Source organism: Lissotriton helveticus, chromosome 4_1, assembly GCF_964261635.1.
Source record: "Lissotriton helveticus chromosome 4_1, aLisHel1.1, whole genome shotgun sequence".
Classification (NCBI taxonomy): domain Eukaryota; kingdom Metazoa; phylum Chordata; class Amphibia; order Caudata; family Salamandridae; genus Lissotriton; species Lissotriton helveticus.
In genome coordinates this window covers 2,021,508,646-2,021,523,191 of record NC_136063.1, presented here as the reverse complement: position 1 = coordinate 2,021,523,191, position 14,546 = coordinate 2,021,508,646, and the positions used below count along the sequence as shown (strand labels likewise).

At 42.8% G+C, this 14,546-nt stretch overlaps 1 long non-coding RNA gene across 1 annotated transcript; it reads right to left on the bottom strand.

Annotated features, from left to right (window-relative positions):
* Positions 1-312: 312 nt before the first annotated feature.
* On the bottom strand, positions 313-1,958 carry LOC144827775 (uncharacterized). Its single transcript, XR_013610362.1, has 4 exons — positions 1,904-1,958; positions 1,292-1,411; positions 967-1,089; positions 313-705 (listed from the first exon to the last, which is right to left on the bottom strand). It is a non-coding gene; the product is annotated as an uncharacterized LOC144827775 (long non-coding RNA).
* Between the last annotated feature and the right edge of the window lie 12,588 nt (positions 1,959-14,546).

Here is a 14,546-nt window from a genome sequence, read left to right as displayed (position 1 = left end):
CTTCACTATGGAGCATGTAGGGCAGCCACGCAGAAGACCTGCCCGCGGTGCGCCAATGGCAAGCCCGTCCACGTCGGGAAGTGGCCAGGGCCACCCACTATGCCCGTTTGCGGCCCGACCAGCCCCATCAATATTCAGGGAGTCCATTAAGGGCACTGGAGAGGCCTCTGACTGGTATAAAGCAACATGAGAGGGGTGCCCCCAATAATTAGGAAGGACAAAAAAGTTCCAACAATAGGACCAGCCAAAGAACATACACCCACAGAACAGCTATTTACTTTTAATTATTTATTTTTCATAATAGTTCCAACTAGTTGTCATATTTTAATAATCATAGAAAAGATTCATTTTAGTCATATAATTACATGTAGACTTTCATATTCTTTAAATTGTATACAAGAAGAGAAAAACACCAGCCCCAACCCACATTAGACAATATAAAAATGACACGCTATTCAATCACTCCATCAGTCAACTCATAACTCACTTACACACACCACATGCATTCTAACTCAAACAAAACAGTATTCCTTCAAACATAAAAGGGAAAGCGCTGACGCGCGTTTCGGAACTGAAATGTTAGAACATTCCTTCATCAGGGCGCATATCATGAATACATAAATCAACACGGTCTCTTAGGATCCAAAATGTAATAAAAGACCAGTTTAACATATCAAATTTTCAATCGAGGCTGACGTAGCATATCTGTGGGCGAGAAAAAATGGAAAAAAAATGTATACCATTATTAAAAAAGCGGACAATAATTCCAGGTCGCAATCAAGAACAAGGCAGTACTAAAAACACACACACTCCCAATCATCAACTAGCACCCATCGGTGGAACAGATAGTTCGTGCCTCAGAAAGCCCCTTGAATGGAGACCAAGAAGGTGTAAACAAAACCATCACCCAGGAAAAAGTAGAATAGAAGCAGAAAAGAACAGAACAAGATCCTTTCCAAAACACACCTCTGGGCATGATAAAATCAGGTACTCCTCCAGGATAGAAGGGGGGAGTACACGGAATAGAGAGACTCCCAAGGGACGCGACTGTGGCAGAAGTAAAGTTGACAATGGTCAGTCTCCGCAGCTCTATACATGAGAAGAAGAGACCAGGCAAAAGACTCATTGAAAAAATATAATATAGAGTAGATTAAAGAGTGTAGCCATAATTCACTCTTGCGGTCTGTACCAGATAAGAGGGGGTCTAGATAAAGTCTGCGGGAATCCAATTTATAATGGTGACAAGCATAAAAAATAGGATGGCAAACCAGCATGAGACCAAAGTGCTCACCTATCGCTGATATCAAGCAGGGCTGGTAAAATAACGATCTCTGTTCAGCAGATACCGTTTTCGAAAGCTTTCCCGTGGCTCAATAAATAATTCAAAAACCTGGACCAGGAAGCAGCATCCCTAGATACAGAGCACAACATATTAGGATGTATGTTCAAGTTCAAAGGAACAAACTGTAGTGACGTCGGAAATGGAACCAACCGACTATACACGATGCGCCCACGAACTCGATGAAGAGCCCCCATGTATGACATGCAGGGCTAATAAAGGGGGGAAATTAATTAGCTACGCCAATATAATGACGAAGGGAGAAAATCATTTAATTAGAAACCAATAAGTAGCATATGGCAGTATGAAAAGAAGGGGAAACTATAAATACCCCAGAGCAGTTTCATAAATGGATGAAAACAGCATAGGGAAAATGAAAATACCGGTAGGGCATGTAGTATTCTTTGAAGGGTAGAGGAGAAAGAATAAAGGGCCCGGTACTTCCTGGCGTATAAAGTCCTAGAACATAAAAGGCAATGCTAGAAATTAGAACGTAAGCGCCACAATCACAAATTGGGAGGAAAGAAACGGTGTAGACGGAACGAGAGTTTGAGACTCGCTTACCTATCCAATCTTACAGCGCGTATGTAGAGTCCTCCAAATGGCGACCGCCCCCCCCCCCCCCCCCCCCCCGAGAGATCCGGAAGAGGGAATACGGCGAGATTGTAATCCTCGCTCTGCCATAAGTACTTTTCGGCAAAGGCCGAACACAGTGCACCTGGGGCCACACGTGATGCAGACGACTAGAGCGTAGACTGTATCAACATGGAAGTAGGAAGATGGCAATCATCCATGTAAGTGAAAAACACTCGAGTCAAGATAGAAACAGGGACAAAACCACATATAAAATAGCCAAAAATTTCGAATTTTAAAAGGAATAAGAAAAAAAGCTATAACGAAAAAAAGCGAGCCGTCAATTGGGACCCGAGAAAGGAGAGTACCATAGACCTAAAAGACAGACTACCTAAAGAGGCAGCCATGATTGAAAATACCTCAAAATACCAGGTCTAAATGGTAAGGATAAATGAGAAGAGTTTATTTTGGGATAAGAGGTTAGAAGCAAGTGCAAGCCTGACAATACATAAAAAAATCCATGAAAAAAATCAAAAAGAAACTAGAAGTAAAATATCAAAGAGAGTTCAGATGATCGCATTTTTCCATGGTAGGTGTTCGTTTAAACCCGAGACAGCCGTCTTAAGGGTAAAAATCCAGAACACTTCCCTTTAGCGTCTGAGTGCATCTGTGTTGCCATCGTTTGGACAATGTATGCGTTCCAAAATAAACCATTTGAGATCCTCCACAGTAGGTTTCAGATCTTTCCAGTGGGCAACCAGAGGTGCCCCATTACGTGAATTTTTGATGGATGACTTGTGTTCAGAGAACCGTGTCCTGAACTCTCTCCCTGTTTCTCCAACATATCCCTTGGAGCAGGGGCAGAGCAGAAGATACACAACATTACTCGTTCGACAGTTGGTCATTTCCTTGAGTTGAATTTTTCTTTTACCCCACACAAGTTCAGGAGTAATCACAACATAATCACAGGCGTGGCAGCCGCCACATCTATGGCTTCCAGTGATAGGATTAATGCCAGAGATACTTCTCTGACTGTAAACTGAGGTTTCAGGAAGGGAAGCCCTTACTAGGACATTCCTCAAGTTTTTATTACGCCTAAAGGCGAAAATAGGTTTATTCAGTTTTTCAGCTGTCTTATCCATGTTAAGGATATGCCATTGAGAGTTAATGATAAATCTAAGTTTATGATTAAAATTGGAATGTGTGGTGACAACTACAAGTTTATGCTCCTCATTCTTTTCTTTAGGGCTCAGAAGGGCCTCACGATTAAAGTATTTGGCCCTCTTCTAAGAATCCCTGATCAATCTATGAGGGTAGACCCTCTCGAGTAACTTAGTTTTTAGTTGTGAGGCATGAAATTCAAAATTACTCATATCCATACAATTACTACGGAGCCTCAGAAACTGGCCAAAGGGTATACTGTTCCTCTGGCTCCGCGGATGAAAACTATCGTAGAGCAGGAGGGTATTCAGAGCAGTGGGTTTTGTGTAGAGAGAGACCTCAATAGATTGGTTGTTAACTTGAATCCATACATCGAGGAATTCAATTCTAGTGTAGCTGGTGTTCACACTGAATTTCAAATGTGGGTCACAAAGATTGATCCACATAATGAATTCATTGAGTTGTTCCTGTGGGCCCCTCCAAATAAAGAAGATGTCATCAATGAAGCGATTGTAATTCGTGACGTTTTCGAAGAAGGGTGCAACTTCGTTGTAAATAAACCTTTCTTCAAAAACACCCATGTATGCATTCGCTACATTCGGGGCACAAGCCGCGCCTATGCTGATGCCCAGCACTTGCTGATAGACCACTTTGTCAAACTCAAAGTAATTTTCTTTGAGAACAATAGCCAAACATTCCAGAATGAATAGCTTCTCTGACGGACAGTCTGAGTCATACAGACCCTTCTTCACTGCCTCTAGTGCACCTTTCTGGGGAATGTTTGTATATAAAGCCTCAATGTCCATTGAGACAAGTATATCAGTATCGATGTTAAAGTCCAGGCCCTCGATCTTGGTGATAAGATGACAGGTGTCACGGATATAGGCAGGAAGACGACAGATGATGGGCGAGAGGCAAGTGTCCACAAACTTGGACAGAGGTTCCGTCAGTGACCCAATGGTTGAAACAATGGGTCGATATGGGGGAGTCTGAAGATCTTTGTGCATTTTCGGTAATCCATATAGGACCGGAATTTTGGAAAAAGTTTTATTAAAAAATTCAAATTCCTGATCACATATGGATCCTCGTTCTAAAGCAGCATGTGTTACATCAAAGATCTCGGTCTTAATTCTTCTCGAAGGATAAGATATCACCCTTCGGTAGTCGCCGGGATGATTAAGCATGGAGAGAATTCGCTCCTTATAGTCTGAACTGTCAATGACCGTAATACCTCCACTCTTGTCACTAGGTTTAACCGTGAGAGTGTGATCAGAGTACAGCTCTTTAAGTGCTTGGTATTCATCATAGTTCAGATTGTAAGCTCGTTTGGGAACAAATTTGGTCATACTTTGAATTTTAGCACAGACACTTTTTAAAAAAATGCCCACTTCAGGACCAACCTGCTCCAAAGTAGGTGTAAAAACAGAAGTAGGTCTGAAACCAGATATGTTGGTATTGGGTGCCATCTCTTGGCCAGAGAAAATTTTTCTCAACCTGATTTTCTGAAAGAAGGCCTGAACGTTCAGTTCAAAGGCATTAAAAGAGGTACTCGGGTCAAATGACAGTCCACGAGATAATAGGTCAATGGTAGCCTTATCTAAAGATTTTTTGGACAAGTTGAAGATAGGAATAAGGGTGGAGTTATTAGATGCTTTTACTCCCTCCAATACGGATTCCTCCTTGTTTCCAGAAAACTAGGCTCGTTTTCTGTATGCTGGTATCGCCCCCTTTCCTGGGGTCTGAATCTGACTCGAGACTGGGTCATGCTACCACTCACTGTGGGTAAGTGAGGAGACCCTACACTGTGGGGTCTATTTGCTGGACCCCATCTTCTCGAATCATTCGGGGCTGGTGGTTGAGCCACCGACGACATCCCATGATCCCATCACCACCTCATAGTATTCCATATCCCCCTACCTAAACCACGAAAAAAAACCTCTGCCATGTAGGAAATGGGCCAGATACAATTTTGAGAGTTTCTCCTGCGCGCTACAGAAAAATCCACCTCTACTAAGTAAACACATTAATACGGCCAACGCATCAGGAGAACATTGAATCACGGAAGCAGTTGATCAGGTAGCCCCTTGGACCACTAAGATTCTGAAGAGAGGGTCTAAATCAGCGCCCTGGTACAATGAAGAGCTGAGAATCGCTAAACAAATCTGTAAGCGCCTAGAACGTAAATGGAGGGTAGCATTCTCTAAAGAATCTAAGGAAGCTTATAAGACAGCACAAAACAAGTACCATTTGCTATTAAAAAAAATTAAAAAAAAATAAATAAAAAGGAGGCGCACAGTTTATTATAAGGAGAAAACAGAAATGGCAGAAAACTCATCCAAGGAACTGTTAAAAAAAAAGATGGTTACCTGCGCAGGGCCAAAATGTGTATCTCTATTTTATACAATCAAATTTTCGATCATGAGTCCATGAATAATTGATAACATCGAATGTAAGTCTGCAGTCTTTATTTTCGTATTCTGTAGTTTCTCAAAAGGACTTGTTTACACACAGAATCCGTTCTCAGATAATACAGCCAGCCAACATGTGTTTCTTCTATGGTATAATTCCCAAAAGACTTCCTCAGGACTGTAATAAATAGATATACAATCCAATTACCATCTACCACATCTCTCAGTCAAAATTAGACCTAACCTCCACCGAAAGAGGGGAATAAGAAGCGGAAACCGAGAAATAGAAAACAGAGTCCACCTTTCGAAGAGGCCTGAAATCCTGGCTTTATCAGCTATAGTCTGGTTCTCCTTCTACTCTAGCTGAAACTGCTTCTTAGCGCGGGGATACATACATATTATAAATGCAAATGTGTGTCAAACTTCAATGTGGCAACTTTAGAAAAAAGGATCACGTACATGTAAGAACGGCAGTACTTCCTACCGGGCTAAACTTGGGCTCATGACAGCTGCATGGGTTGGCAACGTTGGTGGCCAAAGGAGACTGCAAGAAATTGGAGGTCAGTACAACCACCAAGCCTGGCACTATGGAGATCATGCATCAATTGGTGTGCTAAACAGGAAGAACCGATTTGCATCAAAAAAGGCTGTCCTCGGAAATTATACAAGATTTAGCGTAAATTATGGGAGTACTAGGTTTTGTCCTCCATAAAAGACAATGCCCTATTAGATAACCTGATGTCTGTGTAACTGATGGAGATCTGGGGAGGACGGAATAACAGGACCTGATTGGGAAGTAATGCTATTGTTTATGTTGTTGTCTGACTGATTTTGAAACAATTGAATGTGATGATATATATAAAAAAAATGTTTTAAGGGATCCATATAAATGAATTTTATAGTGGATTTCCTGGCAGCCAAGATAACATCTGCAACCTCACGGTGAAGGCAAAATGATCCCAGAAGTACAGTCCATTTAGAAACTGAACATCCTGCTGAGGTCCAGTTGGTGTAGTCTCTCCATATCCTTGGTGGGATAGGGTGGAAGTCCGAAGGAGGGTAGGGTAATGGATTGTCATAGAAGGAAAGGCGTTACCACCTTGATGAGGAAAGCAGCTTTAGTTCACAGGATGCCGTTGTCTGGAAAAAGCATGTATATCGAGAATGGGCGCCCGGTGCTTGCAACTAAATGACTCGATTTGCCGATCAAATGCCACAAGGAATGCAATTTTAAAAGTTGACAATTTCAACACACAACTGTGAAGTGGCTTAAATGAAACACCCATTAAAAAGGTCAGAACAATACTCTAATCCCACTGAAGAATGACAAATATGGTAGGAGGAAATTAATCCATCACTCCCTTCAAAAACTCATGATTGGGGAGTCGAGCGTGATGGCTGATCTGGAAACCAGAGAAAAGTTGACAGGGCTGCAATATATCCCTTGACTGCCCACCAGCCAGAACACACAACAAAGCACATCAGACAGGCAAGTTCTCAAGGGTGTAGCAGGGTTTCTGTTCTCCCACAGAACTGTGCACAGAGGATTGGAACCTAGGCGAATTAGGGTGACCCAAAACTCACCTCAGTACCCAACAAACCCCTTACCGAGCTAGCTACAGTGTCTCATTGGTCATAACAAACTCCCAATGTTTAGACAAACCAGAACATGAACTTACAGTACCTCAGGTAACGTGGAACACATGAGCACTCTTTCGTTATGCTTACATTTCAAACCAGAACGTGGAGTAAACGAGGAAACGTGCACATTTGAAATGTTTATTTACTAATGCCGTTTTCTCAGGCGCAGTATCTTAGATAATACAAGGAAACATATTATCAGAAGCAAAGTTATCAGCATAGTTACTAATCCATAAAAAGCGAATGGTGACAGCATGTTAACATGCTGTAAATGAATAAGGGTTAACAACACTTATTTCTCACCCTCCCTAACTCACATATTATATTATTAGCTAAGAAGGTCTCTTTGGGTCGAATTAGGGCAGGCCCATACCTCAGTGTCCTAGAATGAAGAGATCACATCAGCATACACCAGCTCTCTCTGCATGCGAACAGCATCAAGTGTGTTATCGTGCTCTAAACATTGCATTATATAAAACCCGCCTAAAGCCACATTTGGCAGGAGCTACACTTGTGTTATGTCTATGGTAGTGCGAAGATCAGTTCTCACAACAATCTGTATCTTGTTATTCTTGTAGCTTCAGCACTCACAGTACAGACATTATTTACTAAGCAACGTTGATTTGAAGGCAATAACATATTATTCTCAAATAAACGACTAGGGTGAAAGCTATATCAACAATTATGTAACGTGTGCAGAAGCAGCAAAAAGTAAAATGGCGTTTAAACATTAAATGTACCTACGCTAACTTAACACAGCATTCAGAATATCAGTAGCATTATGACACCCCCCATGATCCGAGTACGGACAAGATAAAATAACAGAAGTGCCATCCCATGAGAGCAGAGTTCAACAACATATGAGCTTGTTGTACTGATGTAAAATATTGAAAAATATAGTAGCGCTTCAAAATTTGCAAAAACAGCCAAAAAGTTATACCGGCTCAAGTCAATAGGCCTGGTTAGGAAAAAATGTCACGCAATATCGCAAAGCATTGATAATGAAATGTTAGTAAGCAACACGTCAAACTAGGAAGGAGGTCCAAGAACTGTCTAGGACATTACTGTGTATGCAAAATAAGCAGCAACAGCCTCCAACATGAAATCACCGTCTTCATCCGAAAACAGTTCAGCCATCCAATTCAAAAGTGGAAAAGAACATACGTGTTCTTCCAGCACCGGAGCCTCTATTACCATCAGAGGACAGCTCGGTGGGTTCTCAAGAAAACTCAGTTCCAAGAAATCCTGTGCTGCCGCGAGTACGTTCCAGGGGCCCATTAGTCCATGCATCGCTGCTAAGGCCATAATCCTTTCGCCAGGACAAACCAACTCGTGAGTAGTGATAGGACTCATCAGTTGATCAAAATCGACGTCAGGAGAAACCGGTCCGCAGAGACACAAATCAATGGCCCAATCAAAGTCACAGCTTAGGCAGTGAAACACAGGCTGGACACAGGTGAAGTAGGAAAATCGAAACGATAATCCATATGCCGTGCTTAAAGTCGCCAACGGCAGTGTGCCATAATATTCAAGCATCCGGTTGCGGAACAGCGTCAGAAGTGGCTGGGCGGCGCCTTGCACAGGAAGGGCATCGATATTTAAAGAAACAGAAAACAACTAGAGCGCCTGCCGCCAATGCTAGCAAAACCGGGAATCCACCAAACAAACTCGAAAAAATGGAATGGAAGAAAGCAGGGATGACTCCAAAAATCTTTTCAAAGGAAGTCACGAGACCGCTGCTAACTAATTTAAAAAAATTTGCCAGGCCCGTTGTGGAGGACGCGTTAAAGGTAGTACGAACCATCTCGCTGAAATGCAAAGGCAAATCAGTATTTAAAAGGGCCTGAACCTCTGTACGGGTGTTGGCTATGTGAAGAACGAAGGTTTCACGGGCCGAACTCAAGGACACTTCCTTTTGGGACAATAGCGCCCTTATTCTGCTCATGCCGCTGAATTCAGCTCTCAAGGTTGGAATAAGCGGCCAGATGGAGGCCTCCCTGTGTTCATGTGTGGGTGGATACAGAACATTTCTGCAGCAAATAACCCTTTCAGTAACAGTTACCACATAAGGAACACCTTTTATTAACCCACAACAATCCTCATTATTCAAAATTAAATAACTACCATTCCCTAATAATGTAAATGTGGGTATGATAGCAGGAACAGGTGTGCCCTTTAAAACACAAGCTAAATTTGGTCGTTGTTGGTTACATGAACCGTGTAATTGAATGTGTCTATACATTAATGAATGATCTGGTGTCTCTGTACACTCCTCTCCATTTAGATAAACCTCTTGATCGTCTTTAAAACATCTGTAAGTGTATGGCAGGGACCAGACTTCATGAAGAAAACCGCTACCTAATGGTTCGTAACGACCAATGGGCACATACCTCATACAGTTAGTGAATTTATACAAAGCAAAAGGCAGCGTTATTAACCCGTGGATGAGCCACGTAGCAGCAGTGGCCTCTGCCACAGAAAAAGGCAAAGACTCCAATCTCTCAATATGCAACATGGAAAAAGATGCATCACGCATTGAAAGCAAGCGTTGTTTGTCAGTTAAATTAAACGGGGCAAAAAGAGATGAAACGTTCATGTACAGCCATGGCACCTTGCCAGATTTAAGGGTTTGCAGGGTCCATGCAAACTGCATGATTGAACGCAATTGATTTTGACCATGGTACCATGTTGACACCTCATCATGTACGATATCCACAACTGAGGAAACAATATTATCCAATGTGTAAATGCGGGAGGAAAGGACGTTAATACTATTATCAACCACTGCGAGCACTTTCTCAATATTCGCCTGATCTATTGCTCTAAGGCGTGTCGCAGCTTCAATTTGTGAAGTTTTCCAGATTTCATTGTAAATGGCATATATCCACCTTTTTGACCTCCCGCTAGCTGGGCCTTTAATGAAATCATTCAAATCCACATCCTTATTCAGTTTAGAAAGGTGACTTTTAACTGCAGGTAAAGTAGAATGTTTCAGCCAATTCTGACATAACTTGCCCACAGAATAAGTCGTGACAGTGTGGACCGTGTCAAAACGGGGGTCTGGTCTAACCATTTTAAAACCGTCTGATAAACCCAAAAAACGGCGTTGGCAAGAGTCAGCACTACAGTGCCAAAGCAGCCAACCCTTTGGATCCATTCTGGAAATGTTAAAGGAAGAATTATGGAACAGGGCCTGTAATTCACTAATGGACAAATGAGTAAAATTACTCCAGCCATCATATTCCTCCAAATCTGGGATTATAGGGGTATTTAATTTTTTAGAAGTAGCCAATCCAAAGCAAGTGGTTTGGGAAATTGTTTCATTCAAAAACAACATATGATTCGGGATGAGACATGCACGGTGCAAAGCCTCTATGCCTTGTACCTGCCAGGCCCTAGAACCCCAAACTGATTTAAGGTCAATAGTTTCCTTCCAAAGTTCGTAGCCTCCAGCAACTAACCGATCTAGGAAGGACTTCGAATACAACAATTTAGTATCGGTAAGTCTAACCTTGGACATAGGCGTTTTTATAAATTTAAAATAAAAGGACTCAGGACTTGATAGATTAAAGTCAGTAAAATAAGTGTACTTTTTCAGAAATGTTTCAGAACTGCCTTGTGCAGGTGCTGGGCAATGTTCCCACTGTGTAAAATTAATAGTATTCCTCCTGGATGATGTTTTGTGTAAAAAGTGATTGCCAAAATGTTGGAAACAAAACAAATCACCATAATTAGCGGATTCTAAATATAAATCCTCAGCATCAAAGGCAGCATAATATTTCAAATCAGAAAACAAACTATCAACTGCTTGAACATCCCAATCATCAGAACGAATGTTTTGTTTCACCACATCCCCCATATTCACTCTAAGGACATTAGGAACATTAACGACTTCTGTTGGACCATGAATTTGAAATCTCACTGCATCCCACACAACACCATCAAGGACTGGCCAGGCAGTGATGTTAACAAATGTCAAGTCTCTTCTCATCCTATGTGTTGAATGCGACGAGGAAAGTGGGGCCAAAGTTCCATTGAGATGTGTAATGCATGTTCTTTTCTCGACATAGTGTCCATTGATGAGCCGGAAAAAATAAAACACAAAACCAATTGACATAAAAAGATAAACTGAAAAAAGTGTTAGCCAAATGTATGTCCAAGGGGGAATTAAAAAATGTTTTTTAAATAACGTGGCATAAACAGCAAATCTTGAGGGTTTCTTCGAGTCAAGGGAAACAGAGTCAAATGAAAATCTAGACTCAGTGGCCATACGGGCTTGCAGGTCAGGCATCGATAAGTCAGCGGGATAAGTGTAATCTAAATCATCATGGTCAGTGCCAGGCAAAGTACTTAATAAAGGACTGGAAAGTGCAGGTAATTCGATGGCCACGGCAGGTTCAGAACTTGATGCAGTAGCCAACACACAATTTCTCACCATCGAGGGACAGGATACTGCTGGAGTCATACTAAGAAGAATCGGCCATTCTGTGTACCTTGACATTGTCAATGGAGATAAACCTGTTTTCTTTACGACCTGGAAGAGGGGGTAAAATGACTGTTCTTGTACCCTTCACGCCAAGTACTGGAACCGGTGCTCGATAGGAAGGACCAAATTCTTTCTTGTTGTCGATCTTCTCTCGAACCAGTTCTCCAACTTGGGGTAGCCAGCCAACTACCGGGATCTGCAGCGCAACATCCGATGTGGAGGGCATATGTTCCTTTGCAAGACTGTCTCTGGTCTTTTGTAGATTCTGTAAAACATTGCAATGTTCATCTGCGTCAAAGGAAGTGGAGCGAACCACACAGTCTAGACCGTCAAGGTCAGGGACGTACATCTTGATGCCAAAGAGCATTTCGTATGGGGTCCGCCTACCCAGAGACCTTCTAGGGAGATTATTTAGAGCACGCTGCATGCCATTGAGGTGGGTCAGCCAGTTTCTGCCAGTGCCTATAACTCGTGCTGTCAAAGATTGCTTTAAGTCGCGGTTCATCCGTTCCACTACACTATTACCCTCAGGTCTGTAGGGAGACGAAAATTTGACTTGGACCCCCATCGAAGCCATGGCATCCTTGTACGCCTTAGAGGCGAAGGCAGGACCCTGATCCGAATGGAAAGTACCACAGGCAAAAATTCCCACAAAGACACGCAAATCTCTGATGACAGTCCGCGAATCAGCGCTGCGATGGGGCCATACCCATACAAAGCGTGTGCATGAATCAACTGCAACTAAGATGTACTTATACGCAGTGTCAGAGGAAAAAGGACCGCAGTGATCCAAATAAACACATCCGAGTGGTTTATTTGATATGTACAACTGTGTCTGTGGCGGACGCGCAGCAGTTGAAGGCTTAATCTGCTGGCAAATGTCACATTGAAGGACATATTCGCGCGTCTGTTTGTACAGTCCCCGCCACCAGAAACGCTGTTGTAAATGAGTTACAGTGGCCGAGACTCCCGCATGCGCAGACGCCACTCCTTCATGAGCCGCTGTAATCAAGGCATTTCTGCGGTCCGAGTTGGGAATCAAACGTTCTCCAACTCCAGGTATTGTCACAAAAGGAATCTTTTCGGGACTTAAGTGGTACGTGTACTTAGAAGGGAATCCCGCAGGATGTTTATCTCCCTTCTCAGTGGCAGCTACTGCCGCCAAGATATCATTATCAATCTTGCTTTTGGATCGTGTGACTGCTGCAACTAAGTATGTAGACACCGCTAACTTCGCCGCTTCATCAGCAAGCGAATTACCGACAGCGTGAAATCCCAGACGCTGGTGGCCAAGAGTATGAATTACAAAAACAAGAGGCAATCGAGCCTTAAGCTCTGCCACTCGAACCCAGATCATCTTGTGTTTTATTGTGCTACCCTTGGAATCACGAAAATCATTCTGAATCCAAAAGAACAAGTTTTCATTGTAAGATTGCACACAGTAGTAAGAATCACTTACAATGAGAGTTGTCACACATGGATCTGCGTACTCTAACGCTAGTAAGAGAGCACGAAGCTCTGCCAATTGAGCGGTGCAGTCCCCTAGAGTCTGCGATTGTACCTCCATGGACTTGAACTCATTGTTCACCATGGCACCGACCACAATGGCGCATGCGGAAACGTAGGCGTGTTTAGAGCCATGCGCAACCTGCGCCGAACCATCAGTGTAAATGATGCAATGGAATTCTTCCAAAGGTCGCATTGCCAGAGGAGCAGGGTGAACGAATTCATACTGCAAGTACTCCTGCGACCGTAGTGAGGCGTCAAAAATAAACGTGACATCCGTGGATGTCAAGGAAGCAGCCCATTGAATCCACCGAGGGTGCAAAGCTTTCGAATTAGGTACACTGGCTTTCGTAACCGCCTCCAAATGAGGACATGGTGTAACAACCAACATGCGTTTTCCCTGTGACAGCGCACGTTCCTTAAGAATCGCCATCTGTACTGCTGTCAAAACCTTTTCCACAGTGGAAAATCGCATTTCAGCCAAAGTGTACAAGTGTGACTTGTAAGCAATAGGTACTGTGCCTCCTTCATTAAAAGTCAGGTACGTGAAACCTACCGTCCCAGGAATAATTCTTATCACCAGGTTAGTGTGGTTGTCACGAGTCAATAGAAATTTAGAAGCGAGCAGATCAGCCTGCAAAGATTGCAAAATGGCTGAGTGCTCCGGCAGCCAGCATGATTTTGAGAAAGTTGGTTGTATCAAAGCATACAAAGGCTTGATACGCTGGGCATATTCCGGAATGTATGTCCTCCCGAAATTTAAAAAACCCAGCAAAGACTGTAATTTTTTCAGCGTTGTAGGAGCGCGCAACTGTGCGCATTTCTCCAAGAAGTGAGGAGCCAAACCTCTACCTTCACTGTTCAGCTCATAGCCGAGGAACAACACTGTGTATTCTGCAATGTGCGATTTTGCAAAATTAAATTTGTAACCCATATCAGCAAAGTTACAAATAATAGAATTAACACAACACAGATGCTCCCAAATCTCGTCGTCAGTGAGATATATGTCATCCACATACGAACAAGCATCCGGGTCGATTCTCTCAAGAAGAGAGACAATGCGGGCGGTAAATATACCAGGACTATTTTTATAGCCCATTGGGAGACGCCGGCATTGTTTTTGCACTCCAGCGCTTGTAAAACTAGTCCATTGGGAGCTCAAGCTATCCAATCTGTGGGCATAAAAACCGTTGGAAATGTCAAGCGTTGTCTTAAAACGCTTACGCACTAGACTATCCACTAGGGCAGAACCGTGAGTATTCTGTACTGCACAGTTACGGCAATGAGAGTTCAAATGACGGTAATCCAATACCAAACGATATGATCCGTCAGGTTTGGTCACAGTAAAAAGGGGATTATTCATCGGTGACACACAAGTTTCAATAACTCCCTGATATTCCAATTGTTCAAGGATGTCTGCGACGGAGGCCTT